The sequence below is a fragment of the Zosterops lateralis genome (assembly GCF_965231275.1).
Source record: "Zosterops lateralis genome assembly, chromosome: 12".
Taxonomy (NCBI): Eukaryota; Metazoa; Chordata; class Aves; order Passeriformes; family Zosteropidae; genus Zosterops; species Zosterops lateralis.
Window position 1 is genome coordinate 9,066,786 of NC_139772.1, and position 13,451 is coordinate 9,080,236.

A 13,451-nucleotide genomic window follows, 5' to 3' on the forward strand; every position below is an offset into this window, starting at 1 on the left:
GTCAGTAGCGAATTAGAAAACCCAAAACCAAAAAACCCACAACACAACAAAAAAAAGAACTCCAAACCAACGCAGCCTTGGATGATCTATATCAGTTTGCAGAACATGAAATGTAAAACTCCAAGAGGAGAGGTCACCTTTTTTTTTTTTCCTATTGACATGAAGACGGCTTGTTTTTGGTGCTGGGGGAAGAGTTCTGAGTTATAATAGAGCATTACATCATCAAGTATTATGGGAAGAAGGGGATTTCTTTTGAGCGAAGCCTGATTATCAAAGGCTATAATTAAATTTGGGCTAAAAATGCCCAAGTGCTTATGAGTTTGTGGAAACTATGCACAGAGCAGCATTCCCCTGAATTAATCAGCTTGCAAGTTTTCATTATTCTGGAGCTTCTCTTTTTAAACTGTAAGCTCACAATCACAGGGTGGTTTTTTTTTTTTTTTTCGTTTTTTTTTTTTTTTGTTTTTTTTTTTTATCAACAAACTCTTCTAAAATTTAATTGGACAAACCTTAACTGATTTTTTTTTTCCCCTTAAAGAGAGAGAATGTTAAGGCTGGAGCTTGTTAATTAAGTTCTTTAAGTGCCCCCAGCTGTGCAATAAATTTTCAAAGCTCCACCACTGCATTTTTTTTAAGCATTTGCTCCCATGTTTTTTAGTTAAAATATTTTTTAAAAGAGAAAAAGAACAAGCAAAAATAACAGAAGACACTGGAAAATTCCTATACATATGGATGATCCCGGATGTTGAAAATTGAACGATTAGCAAACGGCAGCTGATTAGAATGTAGCTGCAACTACAGGAACATTTTCAAGGATTGCAGTTAATTAATTTCTTCTAAAATAACTTAGCACCCTTTTTTATTTCTTTCCTTTTCTTTTATTTTTTTAAAGAAAGCTCTGTGTTAGATGAGGATAATTTGAAGTATCCCATATAGCTGTTCCACAACAAAATGCTGCTATCTAACATCAGTGAAATGTTTTCTGAAACATTATGCAGAAACTTCCACTAATTCAAGGAGCATATGTTTGGCAGGATAAGTCAACATAGTTCTATTATCTTAAAAAATATCAGTGGCCAGGGTTCAAATCTGCAGGCCTCACAATGAGAGGATGAAGATGACATGAAAACTTGTGTCTTAACATCAGGTCACCTAAATATATATTTTCATTATTTATTAGCTAGATGTATACGTTTAATTTCTTAATGTGCCAGAATATTCAACACCAAATTCTCCTCTACACAAAAAAAAAAAAAAAAAAAAAAAAAAAAGTTATTATATCTATACCTGGCAGGGAAATTTTATAGAACATTGTAATCATTATAGCTACAAGTAACAAACTTCTGGCAACTTGGAGCAGCTCAGAGAGTTTGTTCCTGAAGTACAGAAATAGTAATATTTGATCCAAGACTTAAAGAATTATTGTCTTGTCTCTCATACCAAATCACTAATGGTCTAATGGGAGATCATCATGTTCTCCCTGATGAAAAGAGGTGATCCTGGACAACCCCAGCACTGGCTATTACTCATTTTAGTAGCCAAATTCACTCTGTCTCATCCAAATGTTCATTGTTCTGGAAGTCTGACACACCCCAACTGGCTTTGAAAAGACTGAAGAATGCAAATGAAGACAGCAACCTTACAGGGCAGTGACAAAACATGGGACAACACTTTTCCAGCCCTATAAAAGCCAAATATGTGAAAAAAACCCCAACTTTTGGAACTTTTTGTCTCAGGTGAGGCCCCGGAGTGCCAAGTTTACTGGGATCTGTCATCTCCAGACTGTCTGAGACCTGGTGGGGCAGGTGGAGGATGTTCCTGCAGGTTTTCTGTTCACACAACATTGTCCAAGCTCTGACAGAGCTGCCTTGTCCTGGGCAGCACAGGAGGGGAGCTGGCTGGAGCCCATACATCCTGCCAGCACCCAGGCCATGGTATGGCAAGCAGAGCATGGGGTGCTGTGAGTTAATCCAGCTCAGCTCTCTCAGTCTCTCATCAGTCCCAGTCCCTTCAGTGCTGGAAAATGCCGAGTCCAGGCTGCACTGGGCTATGAGCGTGAGCCCTTGGTGCTCCTCTGGGTTTGTCAGTCCAGAGCAGAATTAAACAGTACCAAGAAAAATAAAACAAACAAACAAACAAAAAACAGTCCAGGAAGCTTCTTTGCCTCAGCTAGCTAAAACTAACTAAAAGCAAAAGTTCTGTGTCTGGAAGCTGTCTGCACCTCCGATGAACACAGAGAGTCCGGAGGCTTGTGGTGTCAGGCCTAAGAGCCAGCCAAGATAAGAGTTTTGTTTTGGTGTGCTTTTACCCAAAATTTCATATCACCATTACTGAGCCAGGGGCTGTGCCAAAAACTTGGAAATGAAATCACTGAGCGCTGAGACACCAGTCAGCCCTCTGGAGATCTGCTGGTAGTGACTGTCAGGAGCATCTTGGAATGTTTTTGGGTATTGGGAATTTTCTGACTGATCCCAACACTCCTATGGATCTTACTGACTGTGTGAAAAGACCACTGTAAGAGTACATTTCTCAACCTACAGTGTCTATCACATTCCAGAAGAGAAAATAAATATTCAGTTAAAGTCCTTACTTGTTTGTTCATTATTTCAAGCTGTTTCTTCATCTCGCAAGACAACATTCTTCATTAGCAAAAATAAAATCAGACACATACAAAGAAATGAGACTTATTTGGGAGATGCCTTTTTGAAAACCAAAAAATAGTAACTACATTTTTCCTTTTTTTATAGCAGCTGCCTCAGGTGTTCTCCTTCTTGCAAACAATATAATTTACCAGATATTCTAAAAATCTATACTTAAGAAGTTCAATGAATGCTCATTCTACTGTATTATTTTTCTTAAAGAATTAAGGGTTTTATTTTATCTTAAAAGATTCTTGGCTGCATTTCCATGGTGCACAATGACACATTTGGTTCTTTGTGTTTCTAACTAAGTAATGACATAGTTCCTCTAAACCATGAAAAAGGTTGCGTTTGACCAAACAAGAAAGGATGAACTTCTTGGAAATTCTATTGACTGGATCTTGAATTAGACCCAGAACGCTGGGACGAATCCTTTCTCCTTGCAGACCCCTGCTAAACCTGGCTATAGCTGCAGTGGCACTGCATTGTTTCCTCCTTATTCACTGGGTACAGTAGTATCAACACAAACTGTACTCAACTGCTGAAAGCTTGATTCTCAAACATATGGATATGTTGAAAATTAAATTGCAGGGTTTATTTGAATTTATAGACAGCTCGGTGAATGTATTTTTGAGATACAGTCTCCATCAAGGAGATAGATGTCACCTGCCATGAGGAACATGATTGTATAATGTTAAAATGCCACATTCTCTTTGTAGGTAATTCTATTCAATTGCTTCCTGCAAGGATTTGGGTAATGAACACTTGAGCATCTGTGGTGTGGCTTTTATTTTTTTTCTTCCCTTTTCCTACTCCCCTCCTCCCCCTTCTTGGAATCTTTCTTTGGATTTGTATTTCTTTACTGAATATAAATCCTGCCCTGATTCTTTTTACCAAGTCCCCTTTTGAATTATATTACAATGATTATAATTACAAGAGTAATGATTATATTACAAGAGTGGTGTTTCTACTCTTATTAATATCCCTACCACTTCTAAACAGAGAAAATGTTGCAGGACAGAGTAAACAAGATCCATGTGAAGCTACTGAGCAAATTATTCTCTAGAGTCAGTCAACAATGGGGGAATAGTTCGAGACCCTTTCAGTTAGAGTTGTATTATCTTGTTTGTCTATATGCAAATATTTTTTTTTTCTTTTTAATCATCCAGCCAATTACAATTGTCACCTCATTGCACAACTTAAGTCCAAGTAATATTTCTCATAGCTAAGTAATTTTCTGAAGAATGGCATTTGATCTGAAATACTGGGTTCTATTATAAAAAATATAAGCAAACAGCTTGTAGGAAACAATTTAGTACACACAACTCTTCCCTCCACCTGTAATTTATTTTGCTGCTTTTACCCACTCTCTGATTATTTAGATTTCTAAAACACTTTGACAAGTTTATTCCATTTGCACACAGTCTGTAATCCTCAACTGTTATTTACTATTGGGAATTTTATTTACTCAGATTAACAGCTCACAACCAGAATGCTAAACTAAATTCTACTTGTCTGCAGTAAATTGAAAAGGTATCATGCCAATACATACTTATTCATACCACAATCAAAAGTAAATAATTATACCAAACATTAAAGTTCAACCAAACAAGTACCAAATAAATAACAAAGTAACACAGGTGTTCTGATATCCTTTTCTTCTCCAACAGGCTCTCAGGCTAGATTAGAAAATCCTGATGAAAATAATTAAAAAGTACTGAAAAATTAGAGTGTAAGATTTCTCAACTTGATGTAGAGCTCAAAATAGAAAGAAGAAAGATCTGGGTTTCTCTTCCTCTAAATAGACTGTCTGTATTACTTCCATCTACTTAGTGTTGGTTCACAAATGAGAGATTTCTACTATAAAGTGAAGATTTGAATCTTGTTCATGACAAGAACACAGGAAGAAACAAGGAAGTAAGTATATTTCTGATACCCTCAATCCCCCATTCCTCAAACCCCTTACAAGAGAAACAAAAACCAAAACAGTAGCAGGAGGACAGTAGCCAACTATCAGAGCTGAATATGGGAAGGAACCAAACTGCAAGGCACAAACTTCCTTAAAAGGCGTTTTAACATGGGAACTACATTAAAAAGAAATAAAAATAAATAATGTGGCATGAAAAGCTTTCCAAGATTACGGTAAGATGATTCTGGCCCCAAAACATACTTGTATTCCACAGTTCAGCATGGTTTTCATTGTAGCACATTAGCTGTGCCAGCATCCACCAAAACTGAGACACTGAAATGGAACAGGAGTCAGTGCCATCTCTAGAATGGAAGAAAATGGGCTGGGGAAATGTGATACAGGAAACCTTCTTCCACCCCACTGGTTAATTTTTACTAGCAAATCTCTTGAAAAGCACTGTACTGTATCAAGGGCCTTGATGTTTTTAAAACAAAGAATTTATGGGCACTAGAAATGTAACCTACCTTCCTTTGTTCACTGAAATACATCATCATTTTGTGTCTTGTGGTAGCAAAAGTAATTTAGAGGATCCTGACAGAAATAATATATATATCATTAAATCTGTCCATTAATATACTCGTGGTATTATAAACATAGCAGTTTGTGGATGACAGAATCTAAAACCAACTCATTTGTTTGTGTCAGTATTAAAATGTAATACATTTTCTTTTCAGATTCAAGCCAAGTGAGGAGAGCCTTCTGAGCAGAAACTTATCTCTAAGCAAGGCACAATGAACTCAGAGATTAAAATGTAACCTTTGAACATCACTTCCAATTTGCTGCAGCTCTTAGATATATTGAGAACAATGGCCTCAGCTCAGGTCCAAGATCTAGTTGCTCACAAAAAAACAACACTCATTATCATAACTAACATTACTACTTGCAAGGGAGTAATAAACTGTAAACCCAAGGCTTTTAGGGGCCTAGTCTGACATAATCAGACACTGGAATAATTAATATCTATTCTTTATAAAGAATAGGAATATTTAAGCTGATTTATCAGAATGGTAAGATCAAAATTAATACTGAGCTATGCAGAATCTATTAAATGATTTTTGACTATTTCTACCTGGACAACTTAATATTGCACACATTAGTACCTTCCATTCATAATCAAACATCAGTGTCCACTGAAGTACAGAGGGACAAGTGTAAAGTTACAGGAAAAAGGTAACTTTTGATACTGGACTGAATGTGTACAGTTTTGCCAAGTAGGATGGGGCATCCAAGTAGGGTGATCATGGGGAATCTCCAAGGTTAAGCATCCCTGCAGGACTTTTCCTTTAGACAGAGCAGCAGCACACAAATAGCTGGTTACAGGTAGGAGAGGGCATGTGAAGCTACCACTGGTCTCCTGAGATGCAAAGTCGATTATTACTAGCTAGATATTTTTAGAATATCGTAACATATAATGTCTGTAATACCCAGCAAACAATGAAGCAACATCTGTCAGGAAAGGGATCAAACACACTATATTATTAATATAAACATGTCTGGAAAAAGACTTCCATCAGTTCCTTGGGGAAAACACTGGTAAAGTCTGTGCACTTTCTAAAACTTTCCAACTATAAAAGAAAAAAATTAGTAAGCCACAAATGTGGCAAGCCCAGCATAAATAACCCCTAAGAATCCTACAGAAAACAATGATATATCATGCCTGGAAACATCCCTGAATTTCACAACGGGTATACATGGATTGCCTACAAAGTGGGAGCAAACTTCCCCATTTTTCTATCTCCTTTGTTTTATGTCTCAATGAGCATGTCCAGAAAAGGGCAATGGAGCTGGGAAAGGGTTTATTTGTATTCTACTACAGTAAAAAGGGGTCTTTTGAAAGATTCTAATGGTTACACTGAATGTCTGAATTATCAGTTATGAGAATGAACCTCTTTATTAAGGTCTAAGATGCTGCTATAGCTTCCTACACAATGATAGGACACACAAGGCAGCTCTAAGGAAGCCTTTTGAATAACAAGACACATTAAGGTAATTTATTTCATTAGTATGAGTTCAGTTAGCTTGTTTTCACTGGACATTCTTTACTTTTCCAGTGTCAACAAATGGACATCAGGACATTTGTCCAATTTTTAATACAAGAAAAAAATCTTAACCTCAGAAATGGAGTTAGGCATTAGGAGTGCCTATGCCAGCAAATCTCTGAGAGCAAGTGGAGTAATAAGCACAATAAGTTCAATACAAGAAGTATGGTTAAAAAGGAGCAGAGGCACAGCATTGACTAATGCAGGTGCTACGCCTCTACCAGGGTTACTGGCAGAGCACAGTGATAAAGCAGCCAAACCATTCAATGTGACAGGATTTGTGCTAAGATCTCCTGCAGAGATCTGGAAGAACAGCTGATACATAACACGAAGGCAACTGCTGTGCTTTTCTTGCTTCTGCACATGCTCCAGCACCAGAATTTGAATGGCTGAAGAGATTAATTCAGACAGTAAGGAATTCCCCAGAAAACTGAGCAATAAATGTTCAACAGGCACTTTACTGTTCAAATATTTTGTGCCCACTGCAAAGGATGCTAATGAAGTCGTTGACAGGGTTCTCATTTATGCTAGTAAAGTGAAATATCCACAATATCTGGTGAGGCACCATGTGTCATTTCCTACTGATAAAGGGATTGAAAAATAAGTGCTGATCAGCAGCAACAGTTCTATGGGGAAAGTGCTACTGAAGAAGCAAGGCCACAACCTGGAGTAACATGGTCCAGGGTGGCTGAAAACTGCCCAAGCTCTTTGTTTCCCTGAAATGGTGCCACTATCAGATCTGACTAGTGGACAACCAACACTGCTTGTGCCTGGTGTCCAAGTTTCACACATGCTGCTTTGAACAGCTCCATAGAAAAACAATTGTTTCCTGGTTCCCTTTTTTATTGTATGTGCACAAATGCATGTACCAAACAGCAGGGATGCTTCCTGCATCACAAGAGCCAGGTCATGTTCTTTTCCTGCCTGATTCAAAGCAGAGATTCCCATCTCTGATCACCCTGTCTAAAGCAGAGCAGAGATGTGAACATCCTTCTACATCCTACAGCAATTTCTAAATTATTTCACACACACACAAAAAATCAGACATTTTCCATTCATCCTCTTCTTCATGAAATTGAATAGAACTAAATAATTTTACACTAGTATGTTAAGCTGCAGTTAAAGTTTCCTCACCTGGGGAGTACAGAAATCTGTCTGCAGTTCTCATTCTATTTTGATTAGGGATTTTTACTTGTTTAGTTTTACATTTTGAAAGTTAAAGTCTACTGTCAAAACCTCATCTCGATTAGCTGGATTTTTAGAGTTTTGTTCAAGAGTTCCTGAAAGATCTACTTGAACAATAGTTTCCATCTTCACAAAGTATATGAAAAAACTGCCTAATAAATTTAAATTACTCCTAATTAATATATTATAACAGATATGCTCAAAAAATACAGATTTGATTCAGCTGCTGAGCATTAACTGGATTACTAGTCATGACTGCCACCTTGCCACCTTACAAATATCTGGCTTCCAAAAAAAAAAAAAAAAAAAAAAAAAAAAAAAAAAAAAAAAAAAAAAGCAAAAAAAAAAGGCATTTATCTCACATTTCCAAGAAATTCACTCTTCCAATAATAGAGCAAGAAATCTGGGCTAACAAGGATAAGTTTATTTAACCTTATTTCTATTCCTCTACAACTCTGTTTCTGGAGACCACTTATCAGAAACTGCAATTCAGCAAGAATTTAATCGGGTGAAATGGACAAGGCAGGGGAGATCCTGCTCTGAGCTGGTATTGAGGGCCAGCCAGCTCTGCCCCCAAAAAACTTCTCCTCTGACTGGCTAATAACAACAGAGCTATAAAAGGCATCGTTACACCAAGCTCATATCCAGAATTACTGCACTTGTGTGGTGTATTACTCCCAGAGAATGCTTGCCAAAACCAAGAGGTTTATCTGGAAATGGCTGGCTTTTCCATTAGCCTATAAACAAAACATCAGCCTGACTTAGGAACAAATGTACAGTGTGCAGTTTCTCTTTCTGAATTCAGATTTGGTTTCAAACTGTATTATATACTATGGGTATATAAACATATCTATATACACATGTATAAATATACACACCATACCAAGAAAAATTAGACTCTTACACAGATTTATGAAATTTTTTTGCCATTTTATTAGAAGAACATGGCTGAAATTCTATTTTCACTGCAATGTAACACACTCCATCAGTCTCTATAGTAGGAATCTTGGTCATTTTCTCCTATCTAATTTACAAAGCAAAAAAAAATTCTTTTTACCACCCTCCCCTACAAAAAGGGGACTCTCCCCCCTTGTGATCAATTTCATGCCATTTACTTTAAACAGAGATATCAAATTGTTAAACATTTTAACCACAGTATGTCCTGGTAATTCAATCCTTTGGATTTGCTTGGGTGTCCCAAAGTGTTTTGAGTTCAAACAGCAGAAAGAAACTGCAGTGCTGGTCAGTCCCCTCTTAAATCTTCTTATGGATTTCATTTGCTGTGTGGCCTGAGAGAGGTCAAAAGGTTTTCTCACAGAAGTAGAATTTGAGAAATAATCACCTTATAGACCCACTAAATCAATCATAATTAATGCACTTGCCTAGTTCTGTCAGAGAATTGCTGCTAGAGGGCAAAATAAAGAGGCCCCTTCTAATACAATTTGAAAAGAGATCAGATCTGTCATTTCATCTAATAATTGAGCCAAATGAGAAAAGAGAAGGGTCAGAGTTCATCTGGTGACCTTATGTAAACCCAATAATACATAATTCATTTTCATTTTATGGAATTTATAAGATGCTGTAAACTGTCAAGATACAGACTCATCTGCTTCAGCTTCCAACAAAACCTTCCTGCTCATCACGCAACACACGCTGAGCTGCCAAAACTTTTAAGTGGTATATTCTGGCAGAATAATCCAAAAGCCTTCAACAAGGACTGGTATTTAATTCATTCTTCCAAGCGTGTGAAGTTAATAACTGAATAAATCACTCGCAGCTCTTTCTGAATGATATAAAACCTGTAATTTATTTACTGAGTGTTACAAATACTGTTAAAACATGTTTTCATGCAAAATGGTTTCTTTTCTTTTTTATTATTGTTATAAAACATTTTTTTGTGAACATAGAACATAAATACATATGCCCTCAGAACAGAATACTTAATTCCAAGTCTTAACTGACCATATTCAGTAGAACTCATTTCCATTATTAGCTACAAACCAAAAAGTAATCGGAAGACCTATTGAGGAAATATTTCTTTAGTAGGGAGGTTACCCTTAAAGTTGAATACTAATTGAAAAAAATCAAAGAGTTACCTTTCCAGTCTGACTTAGCCTTTTTAGTTCCTGTGCTGGGCTACATTCTTTACCCACTCACACTGCCACAACCAAGTTAGAGCTGTCTCTAAGTAATAAAGGTGAATTGATGGTTTATGAGTTATTCCTCAGTGCTTTGTCTCCTTTACTGTCAATACAACCAACATGTAGCAGAGCATCTGGGCATTCATGACAGAATTTCCTAAGGCGAGTCTGGGCTTCTGGGGAGAAGAAATTTTTTTATTGAACCAGTCAACAACATAAGAGGTGGGGAATCAGCAGAGATGCTTTTGACTGATTCTTAAGTTTGAAACAGAAGCAACAAACTTGGAAAGAATATGAAAGCTGAGAATAAATCTAAGTCAATATGCTAATAATAGCAAATGGTACTAAGATCCAGCACAAAACTTGACTTAGTGATGTCCTTGGACCATCACAGCTAGGACAGCAGTGCCACTATGAAAGTTTATAAATCACTTCCAATACTTGGATTGTTTAGAGATGACAGGGTTTCCTGCTGCTTTTTGTGCCATTTGTGAAATACTCAGGGCTACAGATAAGAAAAAATGTTAAATAATGGGACCAAGATACTCCAGACTATACTGCCCATTATGAATCCTGCTGAATAGAAACCTTGCTAAAGATACTGCACTGTCTGCTTGTAAGCTTCAAACTCCTGACCTACATTGAACAGGTTTGTAAAGCTGAGACTATAAAGCTGCCATAAAGGAGAACAGATGATTCTCCTTGACATAATGCATTTCTGTACTAATTATTTCCAAGGCCTAGTAAAAGGTTGGGTTAGAAAGTACTGAGCAGACTTCACGGCATTTTTGGGAAAATCATAGAGCTCTGACAGGTTCCCAGCATATTCAGCCAGTGTAACTTAGAGCTGCCTCCAATTATTTCAAAGTCTGACCACTCAGTGCAATGGAAGCACAGATTTGTATTAAGTTATCTTTCTTCTCAGCTGTAGCAGACTGAAAACTGAACACAACTCCACAGAGATCACTTTAACAATTAAAAGAGAAAAATAAAATTCCATACTAAACTCTCATATGGTGTCATGTTTCCAGTTAAATGGATAATACATGAAACAGCACTGATAGCAACACTGCATTGCCCTCCTGCACCTTTCTGAATGCTTGGTTTTTGAACAGCTTCACCAAGGATCATATTCTGTAATATTTATAGAGAGGAAAGCAAAGGCACAGAAATAACAAGTAGTTTTACATCAAACACTAAGACTGAAATCAAATCTTGCGTTCTTTGTGTCGTGTACCTCCCCAACAATCCTTCCCCTGTAACTCTGACCTCACATAGCAAACCATCGAAGATACATTACTGACTATTTAATGGCAAAAGTCGGTTTGTATACATAAAACCTGCAAGAAATGAGTATGTCACTCTCAAGTTACCCTGTATCTATTTACCCTTTTTTAGTTTGAAATGACAACATCCTTGTATTTGTCATATTGTTAAAATCTGACCTTTGATCCTAGGGGTCACTGCACTCCCTGAGGTCATCTGCCCATCTGATTAACACATTCCATAATTTTGGAGGTGGCCAGTTTAGTGGTCTATCCCATTAATCATGGCACTAGAAGCAGCATGAAAAAACCACTAAGGTTATCAAATCCCCACAGGAGATTAGGAAGTTAGATAAGCACATGAAGTTTAACAAACAAAAAGTACATGGACAAACCAAAAGGCATTCAAGGCCTGAAACCTGACACAAGCAAAGCAGCATGAGAAAAACAAACACCAGGGACTTTTCCTAAGTCTTGTTTTTCTCCTAGTAGATTTCATAAACCTCTGATATTTCCTTTTGTGGGTAACATGTATTTTAAGTCAGAGGAAAATGAGAAATTATTTTAGGTTTTAACACTATCCAAACTCATGGTACCATACAGAGCCCAGAAACAACTCACATGAGAGGAGTGACAAGCATGAGATACCACTGACAGAATAGCATCAAACAACCATCAGCATGTGCAGTTATCAAGGAAATGATCAGCAGTGTTGAAGCTTGGTCAGCTTGTGACTTAGTAGCCAAGAGGACAAAATGCATTTCTCATTTTTGGCCTTTTTATATTGTCTATTACAGAGCAACTAAAAATAATGATATAGGCAAAAATAGATTAGAATCAGCCTCATATAATAGACTATTATCCTGAGAGTAAGGAAAGGTTTGGATCTGGTCACTTTGCTGTCTAGGAAAGTCGTTTGGCATTTTCAACTCTTCCCCCGTCTTTCCTTCAAGCATTTTTAGACAGAAGATCTGGCCCCTGGTTACTGTAGGTCCAGCTGCTATCAAAGATTATCAGAGATTTTGCTTGACAACTTGAACAAATACAGCAGCTGGATTTGAGGAGAGACTGTGGCAACTGTCTCACATGGTTGGTCTTTCTTTGCACTTCTTAATCTAATATAAAAATTAAATTCCCATCCTAGTTCCTAGAATAGCCACTTCCAATCCTGGAATTTCTGTTTTAAATTAAGGGCTCCATTTATTTAAATGTATTGATTTCTCATGAAGAAGTATATTCCAAATAGAAATAATATCTAAAAAAAAATTCCCATTAAACTAATTTTCAAAAATATCTGGTTTATAATCAATCAAATCCTGGTATTCTCTTTCAGAGAGCAGTAGCACATACTTTCACTGTATGCATTTTTCATTACTTTTATATATCTGTGTAGGAGTAATGTATATGATAAAATACTACTATTGGCACATTATAGCTGAATATGTCATTTGACATACATTGAAATGCATGACATTATGTGATACTAGCCTGTCATAATTCTACTGCCTGGGAAATTTTGTAGGATGACAATAAACAGATTACAATCTTTTAGATTTAAGCTAGTTTGAAAAATTAGTTATTTAGTTCTGATTTGAACTCCTTTATCAATTCTCCAATTGAGAAGCACAATTTGTCTGTAGTAATGTTTATGCATCATAACTTTTTCTTGCTGTGAAATTTAAAACTCAATAAAGTAAAAAAATATAGTTAAAAAAGTATTTCTCAAAATAGAGTATTAGATTTTGTATTTTAATATTTAAGTATATAAAATTAATATCATGCTAAGAAATAAGTTTGTGGAAACAGTTTTTTCTAATGAAAAATTACTATTTGAGATTTCCTAGTTCTTTTCCCCAGACTTGCAGTTTTTAATATGATGGAAATAAGCACAGAATAGTAAATATTCAAAACAAAATAACTCTATTTCCACAGGAAAACTTTTTAGCTTTTCTTTTTCCTTTTCTTTTTATTTCTCATCTTAGAAAGTGTGAAATTTTATAACAGGAATGTCAGGAGGGCAGCCAGGTCCAGAGGAATGATATTGCAACTCAAAAGTAGCTAACTGGTTGTGGGGAAAAAACAACGACAAAACAACCAAAAAAAAAAAATCTACCCAAATCTCCAAAACTTCAAACCTCAAAGCAGAAACTGTATTTATCTTTCTGTTTCTATTTAGCACAAGTGTGTTTCTCACCTCTTAATCCATTCTGATT

General features: G+C 36.4%; 1 long non-coding RNA gene across 1 annotated transcript in view; it reads right to left on the minus strand.

Annotated features, from left to right (window-relative positions):
* Positions 1–4,908, minus strand: part of LOC310914068 — a 25,352-nt gene extending 20,444 nt beyond the window's left edge. The window contains exon 1 of the long non-coding RNA XR_014590957.1: positions 4,810–4,908. This is a non-coding gene — a long non-coding RNA (uncharacterized lncRNA). The remainder of the gene's footprint in view (positions 1–4,809) is intronic.
* Positions 4,909–13,451: the final 8,543 nt, after the last annotated feature.